Consider the following 17,563-nt stretch of genomic DNA (forward strand, 5'->3'; position numbering starts at 1 on the left):
TTGGTCCCTAAATCCATTAAGCTTTGCATACTAAGAGCCACAATCCTAACTGCCTTTAAAAATCGGTGCCTAAGTGGCTAAGCTACTATTGGAAATAAAATTGAGTTTTCTATGTCACTTAGACATAGATTTAAATAAACTACAAATTGACATTATAAGGTATAAACTTATTGCAGCATTGCATAGGATTAATATTACCATATTTTGACTAATGGCGTTACTTATGTAGTGAACCTCAGTTGCATCTCTTTTCTTTTCCAAAGCTATTTGTATTGATCTATTAGGAAAATCCTGTAATTATTATGGCACTAGTGTAGTTACCAACAGAATATCATCAATCTGGTTTTCACTTTTGGTAACTCAGCAGATTTCTTATTATTCCACTGTGAACAGTTACATCTGCTCAATGGGAATCAGAAAAAGGTGGGGAAACATCAGTTTTTTCTAGCTTTCACAATTTTTATGAAAATTGTCATTTACATTTCAGATTTTGCCCCAAACTGAAAATAGACAGTTTTGTGTGTGTGTGAAACATCACCTTTCTTACTCTAGTGATAGAGATGCAGCTGTGTTAGTCTGGTGTAGCTGAAACAAAAGACAGAATTATGTAGCACTTAGGCTATGTCTGCACTGGCATGATTTTCCGGAAATGCTTTTAACGGAAAAGTTTTGCATTAAAAGCATTTTCGGAAAAGCGCGTCTAGATTGGCAGGATGCTTTTCCGCAAAAGCACTTTTTGCGGAAAAGCGTCCGTGGCCAATATAGACTCGCTTTTCCACAAAAAAGCTCCGATCGCCATTTTAGCCATCAGGGCTTTTTTGTGGAAAACAGTATTGTGCTGTCTACACTGGCCCTCTTGCGCAAATTATTTGCGCAAGAGGGCTTTTGCCAGAACGGGAGTAGCACAGTATTTCCGCAAGAACACTGATGATCTTACATGAGATTGTCAGTGTTCTTGCGGAAATTCAAGCAGCCAGTGTAGACAGCTGGCAAGTTTTTCCGCAAAAGCAGATGATTTTTGCGGAAAAACTTGCCAGTCTAGACACAGCCTATATCTTTAAAGTGCTACATAGTTCTGTCTTTTGTTTCTTACTCTAATGAGTCCCATGATTTGGGGCTAACCTTAGAGGCATGTTCTGTGTCTTGTTAAGGTGGTATGCCTGAACCAAATTTGTGCCTCTTACAGAGATGTGCTGTATTCTATTACATAGAGCTCTAAACTAGCACTCAGGAAATCTGAGTTATTCCTAGCTCTACCACTGACCTGCTGGGTGACTTTGGGGATATCACCTCATCTCTCTGTTGCTCAGTTTTTTCGTATGTAAAACAGGAATAAAGAAATCCTTCTTTGTAAAGCACTTTAAGTTCTACCAATGGAAAGTGAATAAAGAGCTAAGTATAGTCATTATTATTATTACTGCAGTTTTAGGAGTAAATCTGGCCCACTGTATTTAAATTTGTTTTCTAGGAATAAAGCTGCTGTAATATTACTTTATTGTCTGACAACTGTGCTAATGTCTGTTCATTGGCAAACCACAGTCTTTCACTGCAGGATACTTTTGGATAGCCTTGCAGTTGCAAAAACACTACATTAACATTGTTTTGCAGTAAAGCTGCCATTTCTTCCTTTTGGGTAAGGGGATTATTATTTTTAAACTTAACTTTTCATTTAACAAAAATAATCTAAGTCTGATATTAAAAAAATGAGGAGAAATATGTAAATGGGGCTCATACATTTTGCTTACACCATAAAGAAGTGGAACAAAGGCAAAAGGCGAGATGAAAACATATGGGGTACTAGAAGCATAAAGCAAAAGTTTCTCTGAAATATGAGACTCACAAACATACCTAAGGGGCTTACATGCCCCCTTCCCATAGCATGAGTTAGGAATGTTCTATTAGCTGCATTTTACAGATGGGTAATTGAAGTATAGAGAGAGCAGGTGATTTGGGCAAGGCCACACGAAGCTTGTGAAAGAATAAGGAAGTGAGCCTTGGTCTTCTAAGTCCCACTGGGACTTCTACCCTTCCTGACTTAACATGCTAGAGAACCAGTTCTCAGAAGTATGTCTGTGAGGACTGTGGATCTAAGGTTGATTTTCTCTACTTAATGATAGAGGGGTGGTAGCTTGCTGCCATATGGAAGACATAAGTTAAATTTCCTTTTCTGCTCTCCTCTCTTTGAGCCAAAAAAAGGCTGAGGGGGATTTGAGCATGACTGCTTGACTCCTCACAGGAGAGGAGACATCTCAACACAAAGCTTCTTATGTACCTTGAGCAAAACTAATCAGTTGTGCTAAATGGCTCCAAACAGAATATCAGCTAGCCATCAATAATCAGTAGGTTGATGGCCATGACAAGACTTCAGGGATTGGGTTGTAAAACTGAGGTACAAAAATATAAGCTCATTTTATTATTTGTATACTATCATGTCTAGGAACCCTCTAGGCACTGCGTACATGCATGCACATGCACACAAAAGATACTACCTAAGTATAAGCAATAGATGGACACAAACCTGCTGAGAGGGAAGCAAAATATGACATCCCTGGTTAGCACAGTGTTTCTCAACCTTTTTTATGAAGCACCCCTTTAAAAAATTATAAGTACCCCCAGTAACTACAGTTTTCAGACACACACTTTTTTTTCTACCATTGCAACATATTTGTTTAAAAAACCTAATCGTAGCCGGACGGGTGATGAAATTTTGGGGTGTAAAAGAAACAAAAACAATAAAGCACTGTAAAACAAAAATTCAGTTTTCTATAATTTTCAGTTGTGTTGACGTACCCCTCAGACTTCTCTTGAGTACCCCGCAGGGTATTCGTACCACTGGTTGAGAAACACTGGGTTAGCTCTCAGCATACCAGCAACCTAACAGTTGTAAAAAAGATCATTTTTATAGGTTTCATGGACAGTTTGAAAGGAGGGTTTTGAAGAAGAATATTGTGTTAGCTTGCTTGAAAATTTAAATGTGGATGGTTGAGGCTGGCAACATTGGATTTGATCAGAGGTGTAAGTTGACCTGCTGAATGGGGAGGGATAGGATATGAAGGTCCCTAAAAGTAAAAACAAGCAGGTTATGTTTGATACAATAAGGAAGTGGGGAACCAATGGAGGGATGCAAAAGAGATGGATGGTATGATCAAAGTGATGGGTTAGGAAAACAATTTTTACAGCAGAACTCTGAACAGATGTGAGTGGTGCAAGATGGCATTTGTCAAGGGCAGAGACCAGGATGTTACAGTAGTCAAGATGTGAGATGATGAGTGCTTGGATGAGAGAGTTAGCTGTGTGGATGGACAGTGAAGGCTGTATTTTGCAGAAAATATGCAGAAAGTGTTTGCAAGACTGAAACATAGTCAGAATGTGAAAGGTCCTGATTGTAGGCTACATAAAGGTTACAGGCTAAGTGACAGGCAGGATAGTGGTGTTGTCCACAGTGGGCAGAGTATGGGAAAAGGTGGATGGTGTGTGGTTAGAGTGGGAGATTAGAAGCTCTGTTTTAACCATGTTGAATTTGAGTTTATGGCTAGATATCCATACAGAGATGTCAGAGAGAAAGGCCGAGATTTTAGTTTGGATAGAAGGCTCCAGGTCTGGAGTAAGGAGGTGGATCTGAGAATGAATCACATAGAGATGGTAGTTGAATTATGTTTGCAGAAGAGATTACCCAAAGATAAGGCTCCTCATAAAAAACAGGAGGGGGAACAAAAAGGACCCCTGAGGAACATAAAAACACATTTTCAGGCTACCTCCGTAGTTTTCTGTTTGGACCTGGGGATACGAGGAAGCTGACATTTAAAAAAAAAATCAGTACTTCTCCCTAGGGTAGCATGAGCTTTGACCTGTGGAGAGAAAGCTCTAAATTCTTGCAGGGGAAAGATCATCTCATGTTACTCAGTAGTGAGCCTTCCCACCAGCTGATGAGCTCCAAAGGAAGCTTTATACAGCCTTCGTTATGAAGTGAGTTGGACACTGCAATATAAGGATTTGGACAGGAAAAAAACAAAGATTTAAAAAATGCAGGGACAACAAGAACAGGACAGGGGATGTCCTTGTGGAATAAAGTTTGGAAACACATTTTACTGTTTGCTGAAAAACTTGTTATAGTTGAAAGAAACAAAACAATGGGCCAGATCCTCTGATATATTGTTTATCCTCCACTGACTTTCAGCTGAGGTGATGGCCGCATGGTTTTGGGTTTTTTTTAAAACTAAGTTATCTAAGCACTTCAGAAGTCAAAACATTTTAAGTGTTTTATATTGCTGTATGACTAACTCCCAGCATGATACAAATGACATTTTGTGAGGCTACAGGAAGTGGGAGAGCAATACTGGTTCATTCTTCTTTTTTCCCTCTAAATGTCATTGCACTGTTTGATAAAGAAGCAGAAATCATTTACTCAGTCAAACAGCACAGCAGGTCTCTCAGAAGCCATTTAAAAATGAAAATTTTCTGCACAAACAATTAATTTCAAAGTAATGTACAATCCCAAATGGATCACTAACGGTTTACTTACTCAGCACATGTTTTGCCAAGCATATTTTGTGTGTTAAAGTAGTAAAGTTGATTGTATAGTAGAACAGCATTATGCAGTCATTTTTGTGTTCTTCTTCTCTTTCTTTCTCTTTTCTCCCCAGACATTGTACAAATTCCACTGGGTCATAATAACATATTTGTACTTGGTGCAGTAACTGTTAAAAATACTCCACAGCCCTGTACCTAGCATAGTGCATTGTAAACAGCCCATGTATACAATGCATTTTATTCTGTGGCCATATATTGCCTCAATCTTTTGTAGAATTTAAAGGACCAGCACAATTCTCTTGGGATCTCTAGAAATATTAACTCTGTGCAGAAAAAATGGCTGAACAATTGATTGATCCTTTGATGGCTGACATGGTTTTGGGACAAGTTACTTATCCAGGCAAACCATGTGATGCAGAACTATAAGGTAAGAAAGCAAAATGATTTCCATGCGTTAAAGGACTCACTCAGTGATGACTTTCTAAAAAATAACTAATGAAATAAAGCTGATTTATCATACAGAAAAACAAATAATATACACAATATTTGATGGAACTCCCATATGAGATGGTTATGCATTTCCTTGACAGGTGTTCAAATTCATCACTCTTTAGTAATCAAACTCACATAAAAAGATATAAAGGACAGTATACAAATAATTTTTTTTAAAAGTTTCAGAACTTGTAAAAAAAAAAAAACCCTGTAGATTCCCTTTCCTCAGTTTCCACTTCTGCAGTATTTCTAGGGTCAGACTGAGGCCCCAGTAGTAAGAAGTCTCTGGAGGATATATCTTAGCAGTACAATCCCAATGTAACCTCCATTTTGCTAGGAGGGCACTGAAACTATTCAGTAAACTCAGAAAGTAGGTAGAAGCATTTGGGACCTCAACATGATTTTTAACTATTATTTTGTATGAACACTATCAGTAATGGATGCATTTGATGGAGCATACTAAAGTGAGTGTGAGTAAAAAAAAGGAATAAGGAAACAGAATAGAATAGTTTATTTTTTAAAGTGCAAACAAACTCATTATAGCAAATGAGTAAAAGAAGGTCTTAGAAGGAGAAGGAGAAGGAGAAGGAGAAGGAGAAGGAGAAGGAGAAGGAGAAGGATGGGCAGCAAACAAACTAGAAATGGAAAAGAGAATTTTGATTTCAATTAAAACATTAGGAACAACAGATTATGAATCACAGGTACTTTTAGAATCTTTTGAAACTGATTAATTATTCACCAGATTTAATTTAGAAGAGAGGGTCAAAACCCAAATTAGTTATTCATATAGTACAGCCAGGGATTAACATTCTTAACAATAGACATTCTTTTGCTATCAGAATTTGGCACAATGGTTCAGGGAGAAAATGAAGTGCAGTATGAAAAGCAGCACTCATAAAAGAGAAGCCATCATAATAATTTTTAAAAAGTCATATTCCAACTGGGCTATGGACTTCCTGATTTTCTTCTCTTTTTTTCTTCTTTCATTTCTATAAATTAAGAGCAACTACAACTGAAAATTGTGGTATCATGGGAGTATACAAATAGTGTATGTGAAATAAGAATCGGCCCTCTATCCTTAATAGCATCCACTCTCCCACCATACTAGAACAAAGCATCTGCTAGTGATAGATCAACAGCAACACAGTGGTAAAAAAAGTAGAGTATGTACAACGCATGCTGGTATTGTATTTTGCAGCTAACTTGCAAAAATTCTGCAGAAATGTTGAGTAAACTTAACTCCAAGTCACTGGATCTAGCTTGAGGTCCACAGATAGCACCATGCAAGGGCTCTTATAATCCATATAAGTGCTTTTGCTTTGTTCTGAATTAAGAAAACATTTTAGTATATTTGCAGAAATATGCATCTGTTTTCACTGATTTCATTGGGTATCAGGTCAATAAATTTCTTTTATAATTGTGCCTAATAATTGTATTTCTCTGTTCCAAAGAAGCAACTAAAACTTGTTACAAGAGAGATTTTTTTCAGATAAATGTTTGTGGCATGGTTTAATATGTATTTTTTAAAGAAGTACCTCAGAATATCAACTTCATTCCTTAGGCAAAACAGTTTAGCAAATGCCAGGGAGCTGAGGGTTGGCCCTATAAACAGCAAGATAAATATATACATGGATTCTTGTTAAAGTGATACATTTCTCCTCAAATGAGGTATTTATTTTTGAGAATACATTGAAGGGGGCTTGTTATAATGATAAGCTGTACTGAGAAACTTTTCTTTGTTTTACATTCATATTGGCATTCAATGTTGTCAGAGCAGTGGAGTGTAACTGTTATTTAATGTTCTTATCATTTAACTACTACTGATGGTACAGAGCCGGTACAGAGCCAGCACAGACTAGCATAAGCCAATAAGTCCCATAATAGTTGTAATCATTAACTTTTTAAATTCCATTTGTTACTAAGTCATTGAGATTACTTACATGCTCTAAACCAATTCCACAGGGCTAAAGGAAGGTCACTAAAAAGGGAAACAAGAAAAGAGAGATGTTAAAACTTGAGATAAATGACAATGGAAATATGATGGTGGTAGATTGTTTGAAAATAATTTCATTTAATTAATACAGTGACAGAGTAAGGAGCACACACAGACTACAGAAAGTCTCATGACAATTAAAAATAAGGTAAGGGTTGGATTTGCATAAGAACCAAAAGAAGTTAACTAATGGGGTATGAGGACTCTTTCACTTTAAGACACCCTAACTCTACAGCGAGCAGCTCAGCAGTATGAGCAGTTTTCATGTCAAGCCATGAAAACTGTGAAAGTGGAAAGATAACTGGACTTAATAGTACAGGTTGAACCTCTGAAATCTGAGATTTTCAGAATGTTGCCAGATCAGAGAGCCCCAGAACCTTGTGGAGTGAGAACCCTGTTCCTGAGGAGTCCTAGTTGTATGGGGGAGAAGTGAGGCCATGCGGTTAGGGAGCCCCATCCCTGGAGAGCCCCAGACGGGTGGGGCAGCAGCGGAACCAGTGAGCGGCAAAAGTGGGGCAGAAGGCAAGCCCCGTCCCAGGTGGGGATCCCCGGTCAGGTGAAGGAGAAATGGGGCCGCGGTGGCTGGGGAGCTCCATCGCCAAGGTCAGGTCCTGAAGGTCTAATCTAAGGGAGGTCTAACCTGCACTTCTAATGAACTATTACCACACTTTAGGATGATAGTTGCTTAACTTCCTTAATTCCCACATAGAGACAATGCAGGTACCCATGCTATGGAGACAGCCAAAGGGATTGCACTATTTAACCCATATAAAAACTCTAATTCTGCAAAGTGTTATCACCCAATAGCCTTTCTCAGCTCAACCTGAAAACTATATAAGTGCATGATACAGCACAAGTTGCAGAAGAGCATTTGAGGGTATGTCTACACTACCCTCCTAGTTCGAACTAGGAGGGTAATGTAGGCATACCGCACTTGCAAATGAAGCCCGGGATTTGAATTTCCCGGGTTTCATTTGCATAAGCGGGGAGCCGCCATTTTTAATCCCCGCTTGTTCGAACCCCGTGTAGCGCGGCTACACGGGGCTCGAACTAGGTAGTTCGGACTAGGATTCCTCCATGAGGTGTACCGGTAGTTCGGAATAGGAACCTAGTCCGAACTACCTAGTTCGAGCCCCGTGTAGCCGCGCTACACGGGGTTCGAACAAGCGGGGATTTAAAAATGGCGGCTCCGCTTATGCAAACGAAGCCCGGGAAATTCAAATCCCGGGCTTCATTTGCAAGTGCGGTATGCCTACATTACCCCGCTAGTTCGAACTAGTGGGGTAGTGTAGACATACCCTGACTGATGATCAAGTCATTTTCACCCAGGACATTCATGCTGTGGACAACTCGCTACGTAAAAGATGGCTTTGAAAACTTTAAAGTTACAGGGACTGTGTTTGATGATTTGCTGGCTGCTTATGTCACTGAACCACCATACAATTCTACTGAAACTGGCAAAAGAATTGAGAAATAGCAAGATGGTTGAGTTCATCATCTCTGTTTGACAATCAAAGTTTCTTTGTTGATATAATAGCCAGAAAAGTTGATGGTGTGTTCAGTGTAGTGGACTGCTCCAGGATTCAGAACTGTCACCCTTGCTGCCTAATGAGTATACCAATGACCAACCAGAATTCCCTGATGTGTGGAGATTCATTTATGCAAATGATCTTTGCATTGCTATTCAGCTGGAAAGCTTTGAGGGCATTAAGCTCATTCAAGCTGAACATGTTTGGAAAATAGTAATTGTTCTTCAGTCCTTGAGTAGAAGATTCAAGTGTGTTCCTTCCACTAGAAACATTGTCAGCCAAGCAAAAACATCAGATAAATCCTTGAGAACTGTGCATGGCTGGTGTCACATTATACTAAATGCTAATATTCAAAGAGTACATCATGGAGCTAGAAAAAAGCAAACTCTAGGAATTGTGTGCTCCAGTAACTCACTAACACAAAATGGGGAACTGATTCCCAAACACTCCAAGCAACAGTGTCACTCTATGTCACTGATTTGTAAAGTATTGTGCCTCAGTATGGCCATGCTCAAGGTATGCATAAAAAATTGATGTGGAACGCAATCCTGTAAAACTACTCCTAGGACTTTGAAATGCACTCCTGCACAGTAGCTATATGGGACGGGGGAGGGAGAAGGCTAGTTCCAAGAGCTAAACCAAGGGTTGTGAGCTCAATCCTTGAGGGGGCCATTTGGGGCAAATCTGTCAGGTATGGTACTGAGTCCTGTTGTGAGGGCAGGGAATTAGATTGGATGACCTTTCAAGGTCTCTTCCAGCACTATGAAATAAGCATATCTTCAGTTGTACCATCACTGAGACAGGATGCCTTCAATAAAATGGAGATACAAAAACAGGTGCATGACTAAAGAATCCACTTCAGGGTCACATTGTACTGCTGAAGATGAGAAAAAAGCTTTTCCCCCTGAAAATCCCTTACTTTGTAGTATTTTGAGGTCACAAAATGGCAGGAAATGCCAGTGATCTTGGAGAACCAGTTCCTTCAAAACGACACCCTTCATACACTGACCTCAAAGAGGGACACTGGTGTGCTCTAAAATGAGTGAGAGAAATGATAGGAAAGACTGGTGAGAATATAAACAAGTGGAAGCTGAGGAATGGCCCCACATGTGAATGTGGAGAATCTAACAAACACTTGAACACTACATGATAGAGTGTGTCCTCTATCAGCCTCCTGAGGAACATATTTGAGATAAATGACACCAGCAGGTCTTAACTGCAGTTTTGAATGGTAAGCTTTGAGATTACTCTATGACATAAATTACAACTTATCAGCAGTTGGCTGTGAAAGATGAGCAGGAGTGTTAGAACCAGAGCTGCCCAAATATTAAGGATATTTTTCAGTGATATTTGTTGTGAAAATGATCAGCATTTCATTCTGAGTTCTCTTGTGAGTTCCACAGGGTTCTTTCTTATTGGCTTTACTCTTCAACTCGTATGAGGCTTCAAAAAGCCAACAAAATCTGATAACACAATGTTTGTGATGGGCTTTTTGGAAAGGGCAATAAACATGTGTGTGACAGACACCCCACTTTATATTTTACTATATATTTTAGAACTGTGCATCTGTCTGTCTGTGAATCCATTTATTCAAGAACGCCTAAATGGTAAGAGCTAAGACTACCAATTTTGGTATGCAGCTTCCTCTTACTATAACTGAAAGCAAGATCAGTGTTTGGTTGCACCAGGAGAATGGGATGTGCCCAGAATTCAATTGTTTCTCATAAAATGGAAAGGGAGGGGTGTGGTAGGAGGGACTTATACTGCAGAAGGACCACAGAGGGCAGCAAGGGGGTAGAGATGGGGACCAGGACAGCTATAACCCCATTGGATCAGCAGGGGGCAGGAGTAAAGAAAGGGGCAGCTATCTACTATATATTTCAGAGAGTATCTCTTTTTGTGTGTTTGTTTGCCTGTGTGTCCATCCCACAGCTGGGGGAGGGGGGAGGCATGCACTCCTTCCCCAGTTATGACCACTGGAGCTACAGCAGCAATGGACTGGAGCTTTTCATCCAAGCTGCTGGGGTGAGAGAGGGTTGTGGTTGTCCTTTCTCCCCACAGCAGTCTGCATCCTTAGCCCCTCATCTCCAGCTCTATCTCAGAGCAATGATTTAAATGAAGAAAACAAAAACTTATTTTTAGGATATCATATCTATCAAGAGCGAGTGAGAAAATGAGCTATACATACACTATATAGAGATAATTGTGTTTGCGTATGCATGAATATATGCGTGTCCCCATGTTGACATACAATGTATATATGGGAGTGAGGGGAAAGAGACCCTTCTTTGAGAGGGGCAAAAAAGTCTCCAGAGTTATAGAGGGAAGAAATGTCCGGCAACGCATTGTTTCACAATGGAGGTATTCTTTTTTGACTATAGCTGGCACAGTTTGCTTCTTCAGTGAAAATTTTGGTTCCCTATTGGAATGAGATTATTTTCTTTACATGCAATTTCTTCCTCTGCTCTCTGAGGTGACATATGTACATTGGAACACTCGGGAAAATTAAAAGGAAAATTAAAGGTGACTCTCTAAAGTACATTAGTTAAAGGGCATTAAATCCATGAGGACGGTCTCATTCAGAAGTCAAGCTACCTTCAGAGGGGATTACACTAAAGCAAACTGAAGCCACTTTAGGCCATGTCTGTTCAGCAGCACCGTTGTACTGATACAGCTGTACCACTGTATCATGCCCAGTGAAGACAACCCTATGCTGGCCCATCAGCATAAATAACCACTTCCAGGACTAGCATAAGCTACATCAGCAGGAGAAGCTGTCCTGCTGACACAGTGCTATGCCTGTAAAAGTTACTTTATCTCACTTGTGTGGGTGGAACATTGACACCCCCGAGCATCATAAATTCACTGACAGAGGATGTTGTGTAGATATAGCATTACCTCTGAAAGAGAGTGCTTGTAGGGTAAATTGAGGCAGCCCATGGTATCTTGCTGAGAACTGACAAACTCAAATCTGAAAGTATCAGGCCAAGCCTGAGAAGCCTACAGTTCAACAGTTACCGTGACCCTGGTTCCTCTGGCAACCACATTCCAAAAGGGCCTCACTTTGATAAGACCAGTACCAAACAACCAAACAACCACGCAGGATTGTTTTTCATTGTCTGCTTTGTTCCTAGAAAATAAGCTTGGATCCCAAAGATCGTGCCAAGGCAATACCACCCCCGCAGGAGACGCAGTATATTTTCGGCCGACAAAATGACCACCCACATGCCTTTGTTTATGTTGGCTCATTTAGCTTGTTAGGAATAACTACCTGTATTAGTGATAACATGTTTAATTGGCAATGGGCGAAGATGCTGTGCAACTGTCGTAGACCATTGGCTTATGTGCATATCTCACTTCCGCTGCTAGACCTATCAAATCACTTCTCCTCCGTCCATCTGCTACCTATATAATCTAATGTATGTTTTGGTTAAGTTAGTGCTCTCCGGGCTAACCCCACACTCCACCAGCGCTGTGTGTTCAATAAATCCTCTGCTTGTTTTCACCTGCACCCAGTGTGTCCAAGAATTATTCCCAACAGTGCTCTTCCCCCTCCCCCAGTTTAATCTGCCTTAAATTCAAACCTTTAGTTAATCTGGTTTAGCTTTCCTGGGTGTCCCCATGAGGACATGTCCCGACCACAATTAGAAGGGCAGTCACTCTGCCACACATGTGTATCATTTTTCATCTTATGAGGTATTTGAGATCTTGGGTGACACAACTTGATTGACAAGATCACATAGCACAAGGCTTTCCCCAGCAGACTCCTTCCCCTGCCAGATGGGAGGGCTTCTCATTTTTGTCTGTCAATGATGGCATTTCCCACCGTTACTAATTATATTATCACCCTCATACTAACTTCCAAAAATAACATTTGCTAAAACATTTGCAGCTCTGCAACCTGCACTTGAGAGAAATCACAGTCTTCTCCTCTTCAAATTATAGTAGAGGAAAAAAAATCCCCTTGGGGAACTGAATAGTAGTGCTGCCTGCCTTAATGCTTGATATTATTATTACTTACTAATGCAGCATAACAAAAGCTTGTCCTACTTTCCGTCCATCATATTTATTTAAGAGTCATAAGAGCTGAAATAAAATGCATAACTATGTGATACAGGTTTGCTTGAACAATGGAAGTGCAGGACAATGAACCCTCATGGGGCCTGGCATACTGCATTGGGTTTTTTTATGGGAGTGGGCAGATGGGAGAAGTGAAGGGAGCAAATCCCAGCTGCAGCACTTACATGAATCCCAAGATGAATATCTTCTGTTGCAATAGCTATGCCTCACTCCCATCTGGCATTGGAATATGCAAGTGGCAGCACTGGGACTTTTGCTAACTGTTTTATGAATTCCCTTTCTCACCCAGCTTGTTTCTTCCATCTGTTGTATCCTGTCAGACACACAGCTTGAGAGTCCTCTGGGGCAGAAACTCTCTCTTCGGTAGTGTTCAGTACAGGACTTTGTGCTATGGGGCTGAGGTGGGGGCCTGAATCCTACCACACTATAAATAGTCAAAGCATATCCTACTGCACTGGGCGAGGGGCAGGTAAAATGGGGCCCAGTTGTGGCCCCATCACCCAGAACTGTGTAGGAGACACCTCCCCACACCCTGTCCCTATATGGCTCTGTTGGACAAGTGCAGCTAAGGGCCAGAAGTCACATACTCCAACCAGTAGGAGCAGAAGCAACCGGAACCTCCAGACGTATAGCGCGTCTTCTACAGTTCTGACTGGAATCTCGTTGCCCTGGGCTATTGACTGTTTGCTCCAACCCTGTCTCTTCAGGTCAGCTTTACATCTATCCCCCTCAGCCCTAGAGAAGGGCTCCTCACATCAAGGTCTACATCTATCCTCTCAGCCCTTTTCTTTCCATTTAGCCAATCCAGCCTAACTAAACCCACCAATAAAATATATTTAAAAAACCAGGGAATTATTATACCATTTGACACCATCACATTGTGCACTCGGTTTATGTGTTCTGTCTTTCTTTCCTCCCTGAGTAGCTTGTAAACAATTCCAGGGAGGAAGTGCCTTCTACCCTGTGTGTCTACAGTCCCTAATCCATTCTAGGCTCAGGCTTAGGCACTACACTAATAAACATGATTAATTATATTAAACACATAATTATTCAGAACTAGTACTTTTGGCAGGGACTTTTTCCATCTCCCAACTGATAATTCTCTTATTTCCATAGTGCAAGAAATCTGTACATTTTTTCTGTAGTTGCCTGAGTGGTGTGTATTTCCATTGGCAGTCTATGATGCAGGCCTTGTTTTACCCATGCACATGATTCTTGTTCTGTTTGTGAATAGCTGCTATTACTGACAACTCTGAAATATGCAAACAAAAGTAGTGCGCGGTTAGAATTCCAAACTGTATTACCCCTTATTAGTTATTGGAGGCTTTCCCTTTTTTTTTTTTTTAAAAAAAAAAGAGGAATGTTGTTCTCATGAGCAATGTTCCACTGACATCTTGAAGAATGGCATTTGCTCAGTCTACAAAATGTGTGCAGTTTGGATGGCTCAGGATAAGCTTCCCCAGTCTATGCTTCAATCTTGATCTAAGGGACCCTTCTAGGGCTCAGAAGATACTGTCGCTCACTTTACTCTGATCAACACTAGGAAGTTATTTTGAAATAACCTCCCTTATTTCAAAACAACAAATGGAATGTCCACACTACCAAGCCCATTATTTTGTAACTAGCCAATTAGCCCGTCATAAGACAGGATGTTCAGGTCTCTCCTCCACGTCGGTCTTCTCTCCTGAGCCTCCGGTCTCTCGCTCTGTCTCTCTTTCTCTCTCTGTCTCTCTCTCTCCTCCTTCTACTGCCTCCCCACCCCTTTCAGCTCTCCTCTGCCTCCTGTCTCTCTCTCTGTCTCTTTCTTTCTCTTCTCCCCTCCTGCCTCTCACTTGGGGGACTGCAGAGCCCAAACGGCCTGGAGCCACTGTCACGCCGCACGACACCGCCCTGCCCCCTTCGCCTCCTGCCGTGGCGCTTAGCTGACTTCTGCATCACTCGGCCAGGCCGCCGCGGGGGAGTGTGCTGCATGGGAAGCATGGGGCCCAAACAGCCGCTTGTGCCTCTTGCTCCCCCGCAGCGGCCCGGCTGAGCAGTGCAGAAGTCAGTCGAGTGCCACAGAGGAAGGCAAAGGACGTGACTAAGGCAACAGTGCCACCCAGAGGGAACAGCCAGCATTTCAGCAACAGCGCCGCCCAGAGGGACAGCCAGCATTTCAGCAACAGCGCCACCCAGAGGGAACAGCCAGCATTTCAGGCAACAGCGTTGCCCAGAGGGAACAGTCAGCATTTCAGCGTTATAGACTCTCAGACATTGGGCTACTATATATTTTGTAATAAGGGGCTGATTATTTCCAAATAATAACTCCTGCTTTCCACAAGGAATGATGCTTATTTCAAAATAGTTATTTCTAAATAGCAGTAGTATGGACTTGCCACTGCTGCTATTTCGAAATAACTACTCCCCAGAGTTATTCAAAGTAATTACTCCCCAGTGCTCTAAGTCAAGGTAGCACATCCACATTATAGGGAAGCCTACCTCAGACTAATTTCAAGGCTTCCCTATAGTGTGGACATGCTATTTTGAAATAGTTATTTCAGGAGTTACTATTTCAAAATAATTTATTTTGAAATAATTTCCTAATGTAGACATGCCCTTTAATGTCATGTTGTTCTTCTCTTTTCAGCTGACACAGCTAGCAAGGATACCAATTAACACAACTTGTGATGGTGATGTTGTGATGTGTACAGGACCAGGTTAAGAAGGGGGCTTTAGAGGCTGGAGACAGGGTCCCTGGCAAAGGGGCACCCCACAAAAAAGATCTCTGGACTGCCAAAAGTCTGGATATTTTTGTAGGGCCTCTTTGGCCTGGGGTTGCAGCAACCTCATTCCACGAGGAGAAACAGCTAATTCGAGTTAAGGGTTTACTTTGAACTCCCGTTTCACTGCCGTGTGTAGACACAGGCAGTTATTCTGGGCTAGTCAGTTTCCAAAATGGCGACCGCCCGGGAACATGCTAATGAAGCGCGGGATGTTTAAATCCTGCACTTAATTTGCAATTTCGGTCGCCCTCATTAGCCTCCTTAGTTCGAACTAGGGGGCTAGTGTAGACGTACCCTTAGAGATGCAACTATTCTGATCTGGATCTGTGATTTAGTGGAGGATACACACATGTAGGTGAAACTTGAGCTCACAAAGATCTATGCATATATTTTAATATGCATATTTATTAGAATACCACAACGCTACTCAATCGAAATTAATATTAGCAGTCTTAATATATGGCATTATCATTTGTTCTTGCTACTACCATTTACTATATCTGACCAGATGCTTAATAGTTGGACTTTGTTTTCCCATCACTAATAATCAGTAAATAAAGTGTTGTTTTCTCTGTAGTTCATTAATTCCTGGTATGAAAATGGAAAAGCGCCCTCTCTTCAAAGAAAATAATTGTCTTTGTGAACCCCAAGCCAAATCCAATACTCTAGCTGCTGTCTATAGAGCTTGTCTCCACTTTGAAGCTACTCTAGCAGCTTTGGACTCAAGTCCATGTTTAATTAATTGTACCAGAAAGACACCAATGGGAGCAATGGTCAGAAATTTCAAAAGTGCAGTATTAAATAGTCAAAGAGGAGTCTCCATAGAAATGATTATTTCTAAGAATACACTGTTAAACTGGGCACTTTTACTTTTGTAAGGAGCAATTCTGTTGCATCTTATTTATGGGAATGCTATACAAGAATCTGATCCTGCTTCACTGAATTCATCCTATGTAAGCAAATAATAATGCCTGTGCCCATTAACTTAAATGGAGGTTGAAGGCACTGAATGCTGTACATGAGATAGTCAGCATTTTGCAGGATAGAACCCGTAGCCCTGGTCTACACTAGATACGCAACTCCAGTTATGTAAATCAATGTCAACGTATCTTACACCGCATTTCCATGCCATCCACACAGGGGGAGGACAAAGGGAGCAAACACTTCCATCAGGTTCCCTTACTCCTTGTGAGAAGTAGGAGTACCAGTGCCAACAGGGGAGCACTTTGAGTTCAGTCTAGCAGGTCTATGTTATATCCACTAAATTGTATAGTGTAGATGTGCCCGTGGCGTACACAATCTGGCTACGTCTACACTGGCAGCTTCTTGCACAAGAACTCTTTTGCGGAAGAGTTCTTGTGCAAAAAATCTTCCACAAGAGAGCGTCTACACTGCCATGTGCTTTTTCAGTGTGGACGCGCTATTGCGCAAGAAAGCTCTGATGGCCATTTTAACCATAGGGGCTTCTTGCGCAAGAAATTCATGTTGCCTGTCTACACTGCCCTCTTGTGGAAGAGCTCTTGCACAAGAAGGCTTATTCCTCATGGGGAGAGGAATAATTCTTCCGGAAGAAGCCCTGTTTTCTGACACTGTACTGTAAATTTACTTGTGCAAGAACACGTGTGCAGTGTAGACAGCAGGCAAGTTTTTGCGCAAGAACAGCTGTTCTTGCACAAGACGCTGCCAGTGTACTCTATGTGTTCTCTTATGGTGTAATGCTATTTCCACAGAAATCAATGGGATTTTTGCCACTGACTTGACTAGAAGGGGATTGGACCTTCAAAAGGCTTTACTTTTATATATAAAAGTTGTGCTTATTATATACCCTATTATTTTGCTACCTATGACATGATAAAATAACTTTTCAGTAAACTGTAGTTGCATTTCTTTCAATAGCTCTGAGAAAATGGTTTGTAGAAATCCACCTAAAATAATTTGCTTTTATCTATTAAAATTAGAAAACCATCAATCTAACAAATTTAAATGCTATTCTAAGCAAGGTGATTAGATGCAATTAAGGAAACATATAACTACATAAGTAAATCAAAGATGCTAGCATATTTGCACAAATGTTCTGAACATCTTATTAATTCAGCACTGAACAAATAATAGTAAACATGACATGCAAGTGTACCTATATAGTTCAAGCTACTGCAGCAAACTGCCAACCACCAGCA

The 17,563-nt window shown here is 41.0% G+C and overlaps 1 long non-coding RNA gene across 1 annotated transcript in view; it reads right to left on the bottom strand.

Annotated features, from left to right (window-relative positions):
• The window catches only part of LOC112543694 (uncharacterized), a 46,813-nt gene that overhangs the window by 13,601 nt on the left and 15,649 nt on the right, over positions 1 to 17,563 (bottom strand). The window contains exons 2-3 of the long non-coding RNA XR_012902025.2: positions 13,688 to 13,876; positions 6,963 to 7,000 (exon numbers count right to left, since the gene is read on the bottom strand). This is a non-coding gene — a long non-coding RNA (uncharacterized LOC112543694). The remainder of the gene's footprint in view (positions 1 to 6,962; positions 7,001 to 13,687; positions 13,877 to 17,563) is intronic.

The sequence above is a fragment of the Pelodiscus sinensis genome, chromosome 2 (genome assembly GCF_052426305.1).
Source record: "Pelodiscus sinensis isolate ZL-2025 chromosome 2, ASM5242630v1, whole genome shotgun sequence".
Classification (NCBI taxonomy): Eukaryota; Metazoa; Chordata; order Testudines; family Trionychidae; genus Pelodiscus; species Pelodiscus sinensis.